The 17,125-nt window shown below is 36.9% G+C and overlaps 1 protein-coding gene across 8 annotated transcripts in view; it reads left to right on the forward strand.

Annotated features, from left to right (window-relative positions):
- NTNG1 (netrin G1) overlaps nucleotides 1–17,125 on the forward strand; it is a 259,982-nt gene that overhangs the window by 105,468 nt on the left and 137,389 nt on the right. The gene's annotated exons all lie outside the window — the stretch shown is intronic.

Raw genomic sequence — 17,125 nt, forward strand, 5'->3', positions numbered from 1 at the left:
CCATTGTCTTTGCTTATCGGAAGCTGGCTGGCTTACATGACCCCAGAATGCTGCAACCGATTGTAAATACCGATTGCTGATTGCCAAGCACCCGAATTTTGATCACGTGACTGTGGGGATGCTGCAACAGTTATAAATTCGAGTACCAACTGTAAGTCACTTTTTCCAATGCCATTGTAACTTCAAACAGTTGTTAAATGAATGGTTGTAAGTTGAGGATCACTTTTAATTTATTGATTTTTAATTCTAATGATAGCAAGTGGAACACCAGTTACAATTACTATACATGAATGAACATTAGGATATTGTTTTTCTTTCTTAATGGCCATGTTCTCACAACAGCAATATTTTGGGAGATATTTGACCTTCATACACTACAATAATGGCCAAAGTTTTCTTTCCTTCCTTTTCTCACTTTCTGTATTATATTCTTTTCCTCTTTCTTTTCTTCCTTTCTCACAAGTAGGGCACAGGGAAGAAACAGGTCACTTTTGTCAGAATTCTCAAATGGTTGCCTGTAGTAGACCTTTGAAATCATGCCTAGGATTGGATGGAGTGATATTCTTTAAAGCTACCTGGTTGCCTTCCCATGATTTACAGCATCAGACATGAGATGTGTGGGTTGATGATTGAGGTTTAGCTTGGCAAGTTCCAATTGCTAAGTGGTTTAGAAGTATTTCTGTATCGAATGAAAAGTTTTTTAAAAAAAAAAGCTGTGTTCACAAAGCACACATTAGGGTTAACACATCCAGTGCCATTTCTGGGTGTACATTAAAACTATTATTTTCTAAAGAGCTGGATATAGAATTCTTTATTGGCCAAGTGTGATTGGATACACAAGGAATTTGTCTTTAGTGCATATGCTCTCAGTGTACATAAAAGGGCAAGATACACTCATCAAGAATCACAAGGCATAACAACACCCAGTGACAGTCATACAGTACAATAAGCAATCGAATCCTACTAGGAAACAATCAATATCAATATAAATCGCTAGGATACAAACAACAAAGTTACAGTCATGCAGTCACAAGTGGGAGGAGATGGGTGACATGGAAGATGTATTAGGCAGAGGTAAAAGTAAAGAAGTCTCTGCAGTTTTGTCTGACTCCGTTAGTCATAATTCTAGGGGACAGTGTCCATTTCCATTTCTAGACCATTGAGCCAATGCTGTCCAAAGACATTTTGCCTGGTCATGTGACCAGCATGACATCACACCCACAGCACAGTATGGCAAAACATGGAGTGCTGTTATCTTCCCACTGAAGTGGTACCTATTTATCTACTCATAATTTACATGTTTTCAAACTGCTAGCTTGGCAGCAGCTAAGGCGAGTGAAGGGAACTCACTCCATCACCTGGTGCTAGGACTCAAACCACTGGAGCACAGATCTTGTTCTGACCTAGGCTTCCTGATATAGTAAAAAGCACACAATTAGTCCCAAAACCCCCTTTTTTTATTTTAGCAGCTGTGAATTCCTTTCATTCACAGCACATGCTGAATCACCAAGAGTTTATAAATAGTCCAACAGAAGTCTACCACAATCCTTCGGATAAGGCTGGTAAACACCCACCTTTATCTTCTTTGACATGCTGCCAGAGACCTAATTGGCAATTATCTTGGCAAGACCACATGGAAACACAGAGTCAAAAACGGAGCTTCAAAGTACAAACTGACATCATCCACAATGTTGTTTCCTGCAAAGGCCCACATGCCTTTGCTTTTCCTTTATGTCTTATGGGAGGGGCCAATCATCTCCAAGCCTTACTCCCGAGTTGTCCCTTTTGTTTTAACTGTTCTTGCCTTCTGGAAGCTCTGCACATGCGCACACTAGGAACAGGCTCCTTCTGTTCCTCTTCCTCTCTGATGTCCAAATCTGGAGGCTCCAGAGTCTGCACATAACTCCCAGATGGCCCTGGTCCCATCTCTGCCTTCCAATGCAGAGCCCTTGTCCGAGCTTTCCCCAGACTCCAGGACTGGCCCATGTTCCTCCTGAGCCTCCTCGCTGTCTGACTCTGCTGCCAGCTCCGCAGGCTGCTGGCGGACCACAACAAATCTTCTCTGGTGGCGTCTTTTAAGCCACTGAGCCCCCATGCCTCTGTATTAGGCAGAAACAGAGGAGAAATGGTGCATTATCTAAGGAGAAGCAGTAGATATCACATCTAATGAAATAAATGCAAAAGAAAGAAATTGTAAATGTCTTTTTTTTTTAATGGAAGCAGACACAATGTTACTATGAACCGTAGGAAGTTGCCAGAGATTGAAGATTTGTGACAGGATGAAGGGTCCAGTGGTGGGATTCAAATTTTTTTTTACTACCAGTTCTGTGGGCATGGCTTGGTGGGCATGGCATGGCTCGGTGGGCGTGGCTTGGTGGGCATGGCAGGGGAAGGATACTGTAAAATTTCCATTCCCACCCCACTGCAGGGGAAGGATACTATAAAATCTCCATTCCCTCCCCACTCCAGGTTACTGCAAAATCCCCATGTCTTCCCGATCAGCTGGGACTCAGGAGGCAGAGAATAGATGGGGGGCAGGCCAGTCAGAGGTGGTATTTACTGGTTCTCTGAACTATTCAAAATATCCGCTACCGGTTCTCCAGAACTGGTCAGAACCTGCTGACCAGAAGTGCTGAATACCACTTCTGTAAGCGTCCATTGCGAAATGTACACAGGCTGCTCAAATGTCTGGGGCTTCTTGATGAAAACTTCCTGGTGGAGTCTTGCCTTTAATGAAGAAAAAATCATTTGGAATGCAAGAGATGATTTTAATTTTTGAAGAGAGCATTTCGTTGAGATTTGGGAGAGCTGTCATTCAAAAGGAATTGCTTGTGGGGTCATGCAACCTTTCATTTTTCTATGCCCAATCATCTATGCCTAATCTATGCTACCTCTGCGCCAATAGAATGGCTTCTAACTCCAGCGCTTGCTCCGTCAATGAGCACATGGAAAAATGCATTAGAAAAATAAAAATAGAAATATTATAAAGATGGCAGACATGTTAGGACTGGGCAAACAAATCCTATCCTGTTTACAGCTGTGGTCCTCTTTGTCTCTGCCTTCCTACCTTGCCTTTCTCTTGATAATATTTAGTTACCATCTTTCATTTTATGGATCTCTGGGTTGTGCCAGCAGTTCTAGGCCAGTAAAAATATTCCACAGGTTAGTGTCTACCAATATTCTCCAATTTCTCAATTGGATGATTTTCAATATAGGATTGCATTCCTAAAATAATACAGTAAAGATTTTAAAAAAAAATCGGAAGTAAGATTGCTGCTTCTCAATAAGTAGTAATCAACTTATGACTACAACAGGGGCCAGAATTTCCTAAACAAGACAGTTGCTAGGTGAGCTGTGCCCTATTTTATAACTTTTTATTTTTGCATGGTTGTTAAACAAATCCCTGCATTTTAGTGGATCCCTGCAGTTGTTAAGTTAATCACATGGTCATTAAACAAATCCAGCTTTCCCCATTGACTGTGCTTGTTGGAAGCCAGCTGGGAAGGTCACAGATGACCCCAGGACACTGCTACCATTGTAAATACATGCCAGTTCCCAAGCGCCCAAATTTTGATCAGACAAATGTGGGGATGTTGTGATGGTCATAAATGTGAGGACCAGTCATAAGACACTTTTTTCAGTGACATTGCAACTTTGAACAGTTGCTTACAGTTGGTTGTAAGTCAAGAACTACCTGTAGAATATATGCAAGACATATTGCATGCATGAAATCCATGATTTCATAAGCACCATTGCTTTTCTTTATATGAACTAGGATAACTATGTTAACAGTGTTAAATTTTGAGAAATTATTACCTAAACCAGGGGTGGGTAACTGTGGCCCTTTTACAACCTGTGGACTTCAACTCCCAGAATTCCTGAGCCAGCTTGGCTGACTCAGGAATTCTGGGAGTTGAAGTCCACAGGTTGTAAAAGGGCCACAGTTACCCACCCCCGACCTAAGCCAAAGGTCAGGACCATACAGCCTGTGGGCACCAAAGTATAAGTGATCCCACTTTAGTGCTTCCAAAGGACTCTAATAAAAATAAAAAATGGATTTTCCTACCTATGATCTTGTGAAATTTGGAAGGGCCGAAATGTCATTGGATTTTCATCAAAACCTTGTAAGATTGTGGCCATGTCAAAAATTATTTTCATTTCGTACCAGAGACCAACTGCGGTACCCATGCAGACACTTCGATGCCTCTAAATCAGGGGTGTCAAACTCACGGCGCCACGTTGTCTTTGCGTGAATGTATCGCGACTTTTTCCCCCTTTGCTAAAATGGGAGTGGGTATGGCCAGCGTGTGATGCATCTGGCCCGCAGGCCGCGAGTTTGATACCCCTGCTCTATATCATAGGTTGGAACTATTGGAATAACAGAAACTAAGGCACAAGTACACAAAGTGACTCTATTCAAACATCTTTGTGTAGAACTACGCATGAAAAGATAGGTTGCTTTTTATTTTAAGTCATTTGTGGAACAATGTAATTATGAATCTTTGACAATTACATTTCGCTTCCCTGCTGCAGTGCGTTGACCCAGACACATGCTATCATTTGAAAGCAAATTTGCTGTTTTATTAATCTAGTAAACTTGTTACTTTCCTGATCATTGGTTTTTTTTCATCTAATGAAACTATATGATTCATACTTAAGATTGCAGTAATTGCTGTAGCATCTGGAATTTTACGATACCAGGGGAAAATAAAAACTAAATGTAGTGATTTTTAAAGTTAAGCCCCTGTAGGGATTGCCATAGTTCACTGAGATCTACTATATTTAGGAGCAATCTATATTTGTCTGTAAAAGTAGCTAGCTGGCTAATTTTTAGCTAAGAGGCTGATATATCTTCAGTATTGTCAATCCTTGTCCTGCTGCATTTAAAGTGGAAACTACTGTCAAAAAGTTCAGTAAGCATAAAATTATATGAAAGGTGCATAGCAGTAAGTCATACTATGCTGGTAAGAATTCTACTAATATATATATAGAGAGAGAGAGTGAGAGAAAAAATACTGCACTTGTAAATCATTAAGAATCTTGTTTGGACTAAAGTATTCCAAGCAACTCATTGTACTCAGAGAGCAAACGTGTATTATTCAGTGGTGAAATCTGAACCGGTTTAATACCGGTTCACTGGCCGCGCATGCGCAGTAGGCACCAAATGCAAGGTACGTGCGCGCATCCGCAGCACACAATGAAAGCAGACTTGGGAAGGTAAGTAGAACAGCACTGGTGGGGGGGGGTGATCAGCTGTGGCCCACTATCGTCCAAGCCTTTTTTTTAACCTTTTAAATGCATTTTTTTTTACTACCGGCTTGGGCGAATAGGTAGTAAAAAAATGCTTTAAAAAAGTAAAAAAAAAAAAAAGGCTCAGACAATCACGCGGCACAGCTGTGATCGCCCAAGCCTTTTTTTTTTTTACTTTTTTAAAGCATTTTTTTACTACCTATTCACCCAAACCGGTAGTAAAAAGAATGCATTTAAAAGGTTAAAAAAAAAAAGTTCCAATGATCAGCTGAGCAACCCCACTATCAGCGGAACTTTTTTTAAAAATACTTTTTAAAACATTTTTAACTACCGGTTCCAGAGAACCAGGAGTAAAAAGATGCTAAAAAAGTTCCGACCATCGCGCATGGCTCAGCTGATCATCAGAACTTTTTTTTTTACATATTTTACTACCGGTTCGGCAAACCAGTAGCATTATTTACTACTGGTTCGGGCGAACCGGACCAAACCGGTAGCATTTCACCCCTGGTATTATTGTTTTATATTGTCAAAGTAGATGAGCATTTGTTTTGCCCAATATTAGATGAAGATGAAGGTGAATTCGTAACTAAACTAGACAATGCATTGGTATACAAACTTTCATCTTATCTATGCTATTAATATGTTAGATTGTGTGTCTGCATTCTTGGCTCAAGAGTCATGCATGCAAGAATCCAGTCAAGAATCCAGTCAAGAATTTTTACCTTAGCCTTCTTTGCAAAACTTCTCCTTTTATCTGCAACGACTAGATTATTTTACAATCATTTGTAAACTTGAGGAAAGCTTGAAGGCATCTTTGATCACTGAATATGTACAAAGAAAGAATTTGGCTCTGCATGTTAGAAAAAAAAACATGTTAATATTCAAAAATCTAGTCAGCATCCATTGTGACTTCTTTAGATGATTGGAATCCAATCTTAGATCATATCTGAACACTCATGCTTTGTTGGCAGGTGAAACCAATATGTTATAAGGTGCCTAGTTCTAACATTTAGTGGTATCCATATCTATTACCCTTATCATCATATCTTTCTGTTAATATTGTACTCATATTGTATATTATTAATATATGTTTAATATTTTACATTAAATATAAAAATAATAGTTAATATACAAAGTAATATTGTACTCATCATTTCTGAAATGCATTTGAACTTCTCAACATACATGCCAAAGACAAGAATTATCTTTAGGAATGTTCTACAACTCTTTCTTCAACATGGATGTCTACCAAATATGTGGTCTTTAATTCCTCAAAATTCTCAGTAGTGGCTGTACTTCTGGAGAATTATTGAAATTAGTCTATATCTGGAGGGTGCCCGATTGGAGAAGGCTATTTGTGGTCATAGAAACAATAGTGTCCACTTTACCCTGAGGCTATATTGTGACATGTTTCCCTGCCAGAAGTAGAAATAATTGCATTTTTTCAATAAGATTTTCATGATATTTGACCTGTGAAATGGGTGACATCTGATGTCAAGGTTTCTGGCACATGGAGCTGTCCATTTCAACATAAGAAAAATGGAAGATTTTTTTTTCTCCTCGTTCTAAGAGAGAAAAAGCTATTTAACTTGTAGATGTTAATAGTACATTTGCATATGTTCTCTTCAGGTTTTTTTTTATCACATAGCATATCAAGCATACAGCAGGAACTTATTCTGATTTGAACCTATCAACACTGGCACTTAGTGCAAATGTGTTTTTAATGAGAAGAAATAATTCAGACTGGAAAAAAATAGCTGCGGTCCTAGTTAACATTCTTCCTGCCCTTTTTTGGCATGTATTAACAGTTATTAATTTGAAATGTCAAAACAGTAAAGTGCTCTTGGGTTCATAACTATTCTTTAAATGCATAAACTAATAGTTATTTGGATACCCTATTTGTACCTGTTACATCAATATTGACCTATATCATATTTTATCATTCTCTTCCTGTCAAAGGCAGGCAGCTTATGTATATTTTAAAGCAATATTTTGTAGGAAAACTCTTCCCATTCTAAAGTATTTTAGGTTTGGGAAAAGCAACTTAAATCTATAGCAGAATTCAATGGTGTTTCCCTAGTCCAGTGGTTCTCAAGTTTTTCTTTACCCCCTTTAAATACCTTTTGTGGCCATGGACCATGGCCATGGATCATCAAGATTTAACTGTAGTTTAAATCATAGTATTTCTTCAAGCCTTCATGGACCCCCTGTGATGACATCATGGCCCCTTAGGGGGTCTGCAAACCACTGCCCCCTAGTTCATTTATTTAGGTTAAAGCATTTGGTGTGACACAATCAGTGCTACATACAAGAACACAAATTCGTAAGAAAAAGTCGCATGGCAGAGGAAGCTCGATTACCCAAAACCCCAAACCTTCAAAATGCAAGGGTTTCAGCTTTTCATCTGAATTCTGAAGTGGCCATTTTCTTATAAAAAATAATAGAGAAAAGAGAAACTGAGGGAGGGGGGGGAGAGAGAGAGAAAGAGAATTGCGCATTTAAAAAATAATCCGCTCTCCAAAATAGATTTTTCCAAAACCACCACCACAATCAACAACAAAAATGTTGCTCCAGTCACTCTAAAAATTAGAGGGGATAGCAGAGAGCTTTTATCTGATGCCATGGCTTGTTAAATTTTCTAGTGTCAAACATATACTAGAAAGGATAAAATACATCGTTATCTGCCATGTAATCCTATCCTAGCCTAGCAGATTATATTTGTGACTTCCTTTTTTGTTGTTGTTGGTCATCTTCTTAGAAATAGCTGGTGCTGATAAAACTCCTCTTGTTAGTCCTCCCGCTCCTTCATTTCAACTCCTGTATCCTTACCTGTCTTTCATTGATAAAACCTTAAGAAGGCTTTCTATCCTGGATACTGTCCTTTCTATCTATATGATGGTAAGCATTTGACATCTGGAAGAAGCTGATCAGAATGTTTAGCTTTTGCTTATACCGTGTTTCCCCGTAAATAAGACCCTGACTTATATTTTTTTGAACCCTGAAATAAGCGCTTGGCCTTATTGCCATGCACTCAAAAACCCGATTGGGCTTATTATCAGGGATTTTGGGGAAAATAGGGTATTATATTATTATTTTATTATTATTAGTTTTTCCATTTCCTGCCAGTTCAAGTTCCAAAATTCAGCAGTTTAAAAATGAGAATGAACTTTTAAAAAACCAATAGTTCTAATATATCTCATATCAACTTTATTGTATACATATAAATACATATTATATGTATTCATAAATATGAGGGCGGAGGGAAATCAAGCTGTTTTCCATTGCATTGGCCATACATTATAGGAAGTAGTTTATGCAGATATTCGCTGAATGCACATATTTATTTACATGCAAAATTCCATAGTTATGTTATAGTAAACTTTTTCAGAGCAATATTCAGTGTTAATGTTTTTTTTTAAATCCAGTGCATTTAATACAGAGTGAAGGTCAGCAGAATTATACTCACAGGTGCTGTGGTTTATTTATTTAAAACATTATATAATCTCCCATTTTATACCAAACCCTGGGTGGCTCCCAATTAAGAATTTTAAAAACATCAGTAATAAAATAAGATAAAAATCATATTAAAAAACTGTTAAAATGATAAACATTAGAAAATCTGGCACCGTTAAGCTTCCTATACGCAGTTGGAATACCACCAAATGCATCCATTTTGATCTCCAAAATTATTTGGGGGGGGAATTCAGGAGCTAGCCAGATGTTGTAAGATGATCTGATCATCACTTTCCATTAACTCCTTATGAGTATAGCTACTTATGATGTAGCTATTTTGCCATTGTGGATCTTGCGTTACAATCTATTGTTGCATGTAAAAAAAGATAGGGTTTCAATTGAATGGCTATAGATGCCAGTTTGACTTTTTTAACACCCCCATATGCAGATGCCCTTAGGCCTAGGTCCAGGGGTGAAATCCAGCAGGTTCTGATAGGTTCTGGAGAACCTGTAATGGAAATTTTGAGCAGTTTGGAGAACTGTTAGCAGAAATTTTGAGTAGTTCGGACAACCGGCAAATACCACCTCTGGCTAGTGCCAGAGTGGGGTGGGAATGGAGATTTTGCAATATCCTTCCCCTGCCACACCCACCAAGCCATGCCCACCAAGCCACACCACGCCCACCAAGCCACGCCCACAGAACCAGTAGTAAAAATATTTGGATTTCACCACTGCCTAGGTCTGATTTGGAAACTAGAGAATGGAGGTTCGTTCTAATGAGCTTGTGGGTTGGTTTCCGAACATTTTGTTACCAGGCTAGGTAACATCAAAAGAGCCATCACAAGACCCTGACCTGATGTGACCCTGACCCGATGTGACCTCACAATCACAAGACCTACTGACACACGAAGCCCTTATAAACAGAAGAACACTGACACTTACATCCCCAAATTCTGCTGAAAATGTTACCTAGCCTGATATTGAAACATTCGGAAACCAACTCACAAGCTCCACCCTAACCTTCCACCCAAGCTACAGATATTCATCACTATCGCAAACTAAATTAATTATGTTCCTACCCTTGAGCATCTTAACATAGCTTCAGTGCTAGAAATATCACAGCTCTTAATCTTGCTGTTCCACTTTGAAATGAATAACTGAATAACCTCCAGTTCTGTGTAGGCTCAAGATACGTATGTTCTCTACAGATTTTTAAAATATGATTACTAAATTACATACAGACAGTAATGTAGCATTTTGTAATGCATACATTGCCCAAGAAAACCAGGCCAATTTTCCAGTGTTTTGTACTTTTTCACTTGGAACCTTGCAGATTGCTTTCTTTTGTCTCTTGGTATGTATGCAGGGACAGCTTGAAAACGTAAGTAGATATTTTCTGATATTCAAGATCTTAAAGAGGTTCAAAGCCAAACCAAGTAGTTAGCAATAACCAGATTTAAGTATACTGTATTAACTATGACTGAACTTGATATAGAGGTTTTCAGATCAACAATCAAATAATAATAACATGAACAGTTACGCCATCAAAGTGAAATCCTAAACAAAAAATACAAATTGCTAGATCCCAACTTTCATCTTATATCTGAAAAAAGAATGCCAGTTGAATTAAATATAATTATTAATATACATTAATAGGTAATTAATGTCCATGAATGCTGATAGTGTATAAAATCCATCTGAAAAATCCAATACTAATCAAGCAAAGCAGGAACAAAATAATTATTAATTATGCTGTTTCTTTCTGTGGCCTTTGAAACAGAAGTAAGGGGGGAAAGTATATGAAAGTTATTGCATAGAACTTACTAGCTAAAGAAAAGCCTTTTCAATGCAATGAAAATAAGACTCATTATTCGTTTAATATGCGATTTGCTTTTGTCAAGTAACTGTATTTTTCTATGAAATTTGTCTAATTTACATTACATTTTGGCTGGAAATGCTGCATTCTGATGATAAACACCTCATCTCTTCCATTGTTGTTTATTCAAGTTTCATTTGCTGCCTTTTGTTGCATGCTTATTAAGACAATAAAAAAAGAGGAAACATGGAGGTTAGCAGTTTCAGCAACTTCATTGTGCTGCCGTTATTTGAGAAACCTAATAATCCTCATAAACTAATTCCGACTTATGAACAGCCTGCTTCAGTAAATCAGGACTGTTTTCTCAAGTGAATAACAGATGAGTTCAGTGTGCTAGTCCCTTAATTAAAGAGAACCTCTCTTCATCTTGATCTTGTTTTAATTTACAGGGTACTACTACAATAATATCACTAATGGAAGGTACATTAAAGGGCATCAAGTAGCATTAACTGTATTAAATTATAGCACTTGTGTTAATTAACTTCTGGAGTAAGATGGTCGTAATGGCTAAAAAGGTCCACTAATGTATAAATAAAGTCTGGCTGGGTGAGAATAGGAATGGAGGCAAGGGAAGGCTTCCTGCCCTCTTTTCATTATAAATCACAGATAGGGACATTTTAAAATAAAAAATAAAGCTTAGCAATGCAGATAAACATTCCATTATCTGTATTTTGCAGTCCTTGGATATGTTGGATCAGTTTAAGAGTTTACTTAAAATACTTGGATGGAAAACATTTATAAAGAATGCGCAAAAGGTGTTTACATGAAAAGAGCTACAGTACGTCTGACCCAGATAGTCCGTCTGACTCAGATAGTCCTACGTCTACTCCAAGACATACACAGTGATCAGGTTAGAGATAACATTAAAATGTTGCTTAGCAATAGCACTTACACTTATATGTAAGTGCTGAGTCCTGTTGGAGAAGGGCGGTATACAAATTAAATAAATAAAATAAATAAAAATACTGCTTCACAGTGCTTTACAGCCCTCTCCAAGCAGTTTATAGAGTCAGCATATTGCCCCAACAATCTGAGTCCTCATTTTACCGACCTCGGAAGGATGGAAGGCTGAGTCAACCTTGAGCCGGTGAGACTCGAACTGCTGAACTGCAGACAGCCAGCAGGCAGCAGAAGTAGCCTGCAATACAGCGTTCTAATCACTGCGCCACCACGGCTCAGTTTAATATCGGCTCCTTTTTCTTTCTACTTCTTGTGCAAATCTCTTCTACTTTGTTTCTCATTTAGCCATGCTATACAGGGTAGTCCTCATCTTACAACCACAATTGAGCCCAAAATTTACATTGCTAAGCGAGACATTTGTTAAGTGAGGATTGCCTCATTTTACTACCTTTCTTGCCACAGTTGTTAAGTAAATCACTATTGTTGTTAAGTTAGTAGCATTGTTGTTAAGTGAATCTGGCTTCCCCATTGACTTTGCTTGTCAGAAGGTCGCAAAAATGTGATCATGTGATCCCAGGACACTGCCACCATCAAACTATGAGTCAGTTGCCAAGCATTTTAATTTTGATCACATGTCCATGGGGATGCTGCAACATTTGTGAAAAACGATCATAAGTCACTTTTTTCCAGTGCCATTGTAACTTTGAATGGTCACTAAGTGAACTGTTGTAAGTCAAGGACTACCTGTAGTCAAATCTTAAAGTAGCTATGAACAACCAAGGACTACTACATCTGAGCCTAGGATGACTGTCAGCAAAAGGGAATCACTTTGTGAATCTCTTTTTTTACCATCTAGTGGTTGTCCAGATTTTTACACCCGAGATATGAAAGCCATAAGGAATGTAGTGAACCTTAAATTTTTAAATTGTAATTGTCTCAGCTTCTTGCTATTGTCTACTCTGGTTGACATTGATACAAGTTGAGTTCTAAAGCATATATGCGAACCCAGATTTTCTAGTCATGCCTTACATTGTGATTGATAGTAAGGAATGTTTTTGCATGGTTCATGGATGTATTTACACATCTTTGCAGGCGGGTGAAAGATAAAAATACAGTGAAAAATAGGATAGTCCCATGCTTGCCTAAGTCTTCTTGTAACTGAAACGCATATGAATTTAATACATTTCTCTACTCAGTTAGAGTAAAAAGTCAACAACAATTATTTTCTATCACTGAATAAGAACAGTTAGAAAGAAATGCAGAATAAATGTTCTGTGCAGCAGTACTTGCTTATGCCCATATTTCTCTTTTCTGTGAATTTACCTGGAAGGAGTCAGATACTTCAAATATGAAATGATAAAACTTCCATTGCTATAATGTCTCCTTCCCCCTTAGAGTTCAGAAGGCAGTCAAGCTAAAATCCAGGGACCATTTTCCCAATTCTTCAATGCTGCTTTAGTCTAAAACCTAAAATATCTTCAATCCCTTTGCAATATCTAACATTAAGCCTTTCATTTTATTTTTATACTCTTCGCTCAGCTGGAATCTCCAGTATTTGAACCCTGGGGTTTTCCAGCTGTGTCCCTGCAATAACAGCAGCTCAGTTTTTGTCCCTCACATTATCGTTTTTAAATTTAATCTACCTCAAGGCCTGAATGTGTTATCCTTGAGGGATGGAGAGTTCACCATGCTTTTCCCTTCAGTCAGCAGGTCTACAATTCTACCATAATTCTAAATGCTCACTACTGAGATTTTCAGAAGTGATTTCTTTCTTTCTTTCTTTTTTTTGAAAGTTAGGATGTTGCCTGTCAAAAACATGAATATAGTTAAAGAATATTCTACCCATATATCTAATGTTACAGCAGGTGACTTGAGGGCTCTCCCTCCACTTTGTTAACCTTGTAGACTTGTTAAGTTTTTAACTTGGATATATTTTTTTTTTGTAAATTTTAACCTTTTTTTTGAAACTCTGGGGATTTTTTAATTGAATAATATTTAGTTTATTCAAAGAAGATTAGAATACAAAAAATACCAGAATATTTAAAAACTCATGTTTTTAACTGTGCTTTAGTCACGTTTTAGTATTTATAATGTTGTTTGTGAACCACCAAGAGTCACTTAGTGAAATGGGTGTTGTAGAAATTTGAGAAATAAATATACAAACAAACAAATAAATAAATCCGTTTCATGTATTTTCCAGTATTTACAAAGTGTTACATGTTAGGCTTTAAGTAACTGTTAACTGTTAAAGTCATTTTTCTTATGACTTTTTCTGATGTTAATCTAAATTGAATGATTTTAAAAAATCTTTACAACCTAGAGTAGACTGGTTTTACTATTATGAAGATCAGTCTCTTTCTTTGTAGAATTTGAGGTAATGTTGAAATTGGATTTCCCTTCAGACAATCCTCCTCTGTAGTCCTTCAGATAGGTAAGATGGATAATAGAGAGTATAAGAGTGTCCAAAGAAGCTTTACTTTTGCTTCATTGACTATGGGAAGGCCTTGATTGTATACATCATGCCAGAATATGGAATCTACTAATGGGGGCCAGAATACTTGAATGATCTTCAGAGGATCCCTTACAATAAAGAAGAAGCTAAATTAAAAATAGAAAGTATAAAAACAGAATGGTCCAGGACAAGAAAAAAAGTTGAACAAGGATGCATGGTATCCAATATCTGGTTAATGTAAAAATAGTCATTATAGGAGTGTCAGGACTATATTAGTACATGGAAGCTTTTTTGACAATAGCTTTCTTCTATGGCATCTCAGGGTTAAAACCTACAAAATCTGCATAAGGAGAACCTTTGAATCTAAAAGTGTATCTCTTTTTTATGTTTTATGGGATTATTGTTTGATCTATGGTAGATCTTTCTGGTCTAAAGCCAGCCTATTCTTCAGCCAAGATATTGTTGTCTTCAATCCAGTCATAAAACTTCTCAAATAGGTGTTTGAAGTAGATTTTGCTAATTATATTCAAAAGGGTGGCTGAAGTGTAGTTGGCCTAATTTTTCTTTTGTCCTTTTTCACAAATTGGAACTATGATAGCTGTGTCCCAACCTCATGGATATGAGTGGTATTATCTTCTGTTGTTTTTTTAATCATATAAGAATTTTGAAATTACATAAGAAACAACAAAAAAAAAGAAATGAAAAGGAGAATAAATCTCAAGAAGGGAGGTAATGACAAACTTAATCAAGAACAGAAAGGGTAAATATATTTTCGTGACAAGTATCAAAGTAACTAAAAATTGGTCTTGTTACTTGTAATGTATAGCTGTGAAGGTAGAAAATGGAGAAAGAGCAGGAGAAAGAATATAAGTACCTTTGAATTAAATGTGGAATATGTTTAAGAGAAGTACTCATTGCCGGAAGAACTAATGAATAAATCCTGGATCAAACATAGAGTAACTGTTTTCTTGAAATGATGATCAACAAACAGGACCTCACATATTTGGGACATGTGATGTGATTGGATTACAAACTAAAAATTGAGAGAATGATGATATCTGGTCTGGCATTTAGTTTTGATTAGAAGATATCCATATATTTTAAGTTATGATTTTTCAAAAGCTTTTTCGTTTTCTGAATTTATTTTGTGTTTTTGAAACAAACAAAATGTGAAAAAATTACGATATTTATATAGTGACTTACCAAGCACATCTAAATTATATTAAAGTAACCAGAATATCTTTACAATCCCCAAGGCATGTCACAACTTTTGAGCACCCCTAATGTTTGGAAATTGAAAGTTGAAAAATGTTGACACGCCTTATGTGTGTAAACTTAATGTGTTGTGAGTTCTCCTGACAAACTTCCAAATGAATTGAGAAGTTAGTGCCATGGTAATTTTAGTATTCTTAATAAAACCACCATCTTGCAAAAATTGCTCCTGTATGGATAGTGATGAAATCAGAAGTGTTTGAATGATGCTTATTCAGAAGAAATAAATCTTAAGTGGTAGGATAAGAGAAGTAGTTCCTGTAGCTCCGCATCCTACTGAGTGTATCCCAAGTGAAGAAAATGTGTACAACAATGACATTACTGTGTGTGATAGATAATAATGTCCTTAACAGTTGCCATTTCGTACCATTCATGCTCTATCGTAACTCCACAGAAGATGCAGGGAGAAGCAGTGAACTTTTATTGGGCAGGAATATGCCTGAACTTCCTCTCTTCTGCCTTTTTGAACACACGATTGATTGGTAAATGATTCACAATCATTAGTTATATCCTGTCTATTCCAGATCAGGAATATAGCTTCCATCAACAAGGCTATATTCTCAACAAGTTTGAGTAGTATTTGCAACTCTGAAGTTCCCTGTTAGCATGCCCATAAGTAATCATGCTGCTAATATTAAAAGCAATTCAGATTTACTCTTTACAGACAATGTTGTTTTATTTTAAGGTAGATCCTAGACTTCACTTTAGCAACCCATCTACTTCACACTGTTTTGTGAAAATCAGATAATCAACACAATTCAAAACATTTTGCAGTAACACCCATAACTAGCCTAATCTTCTTCAATCCCTTTGGGGTTCTGTCAGCATTTAGTATGACTGCATCTAACAATTCTTCCAATTGAATTGCAAACTTCATGGGGGAGGCACATTACATGTTTAAAATATGATGTCGTGAATTAATTGACAGTTTTCATGTGATGGTAGATTTTTTTTAAAAAAGTTGATCTACAGTATTAACGAAAAAGAGCATTAACACTTTCAGGCTTTCCAAAGAAAACATTGTGAATATAATGAATAATATTGGTTGGCTTGTATCTGTCCTAACTTAATTTCCCGTTTTTTTTAGATTACAACTTGGATTATAAATCCTCTCTAAATGGGGATGAACTAATTAGCTCTTTATTTTTTCCTGAAACTCTTCCATTCTTCTAATTTTCTATAATACTGGAGCTTTCATCCTCAGAGGCGGATGTACTGTAACTGTCCTGCCTCTTACAAATTAAACTTTTTCAGATCAACCAAGTCCACTTCAAAGGGAGAATCTTGTTGCCTAATAGCCTGTTCATTTTTCTGATTACACATATATTTCTGCCTCTCTTATAGTTGTTGGATTTCTTTTAAATGGATTTTATATATCTGAAAAATTTAAATGTGTAGATAATTTAAGGTTCAATTTATTTCTAAAAAGCAACATAATCTTACTACCAAACATACCTAGGTACTTAATCCTCTGTAGTTTATCTTCTCTGCATTGCTTCCTTCTCACTGTGGCTAAGCTGTTGTAATAGGTCAAGCGTCTCTTCGAGCCTGTAGAACAAAGCTTGATCACAAGCCTGTCCTATATTATCTCCTAAGTCCCCAAGTTCTGTGGCAGCCAATTACATCAGAAGGATTAATTTTAAAAACAAAGCAAGTATGTCGTTTGTTAAAAAAAAAAAAGTCTGGCTTGAAAAATCATTAGCGAGGCTTTGGGCCAACTTTTATACCATCAGATCACGAGGAGGCCAATTTGGAACAAAAAAACCCTCATCTAGCAACTGCCTCAGACAGTGATCATTCGCAGTTATGACATTAATGAAAATGAAAGTCTGTAACATAGGCCTCCATTTACAAGCTGTACAGGTCTGAAAAACAAAGGAAAACATCATAAGCATGGTTACAGTTTCACTTTGTGATCACTC

This window comes from Pantherophis guttatus, chromosome 3 (assembly GCF_059756535.1).
Source record: "Pantherophis guttatus breed Tessera chromosome 3, ASM5975653v1, whole genome shotgun sequence".
Classification (NCBI taxonomy): domain Eukaryota; kingdom Metazoa; phylum Chordata; class Lepidosauria; order Squamata; family Colubridae; genus Pantherophis; species Pantherophis guttatus.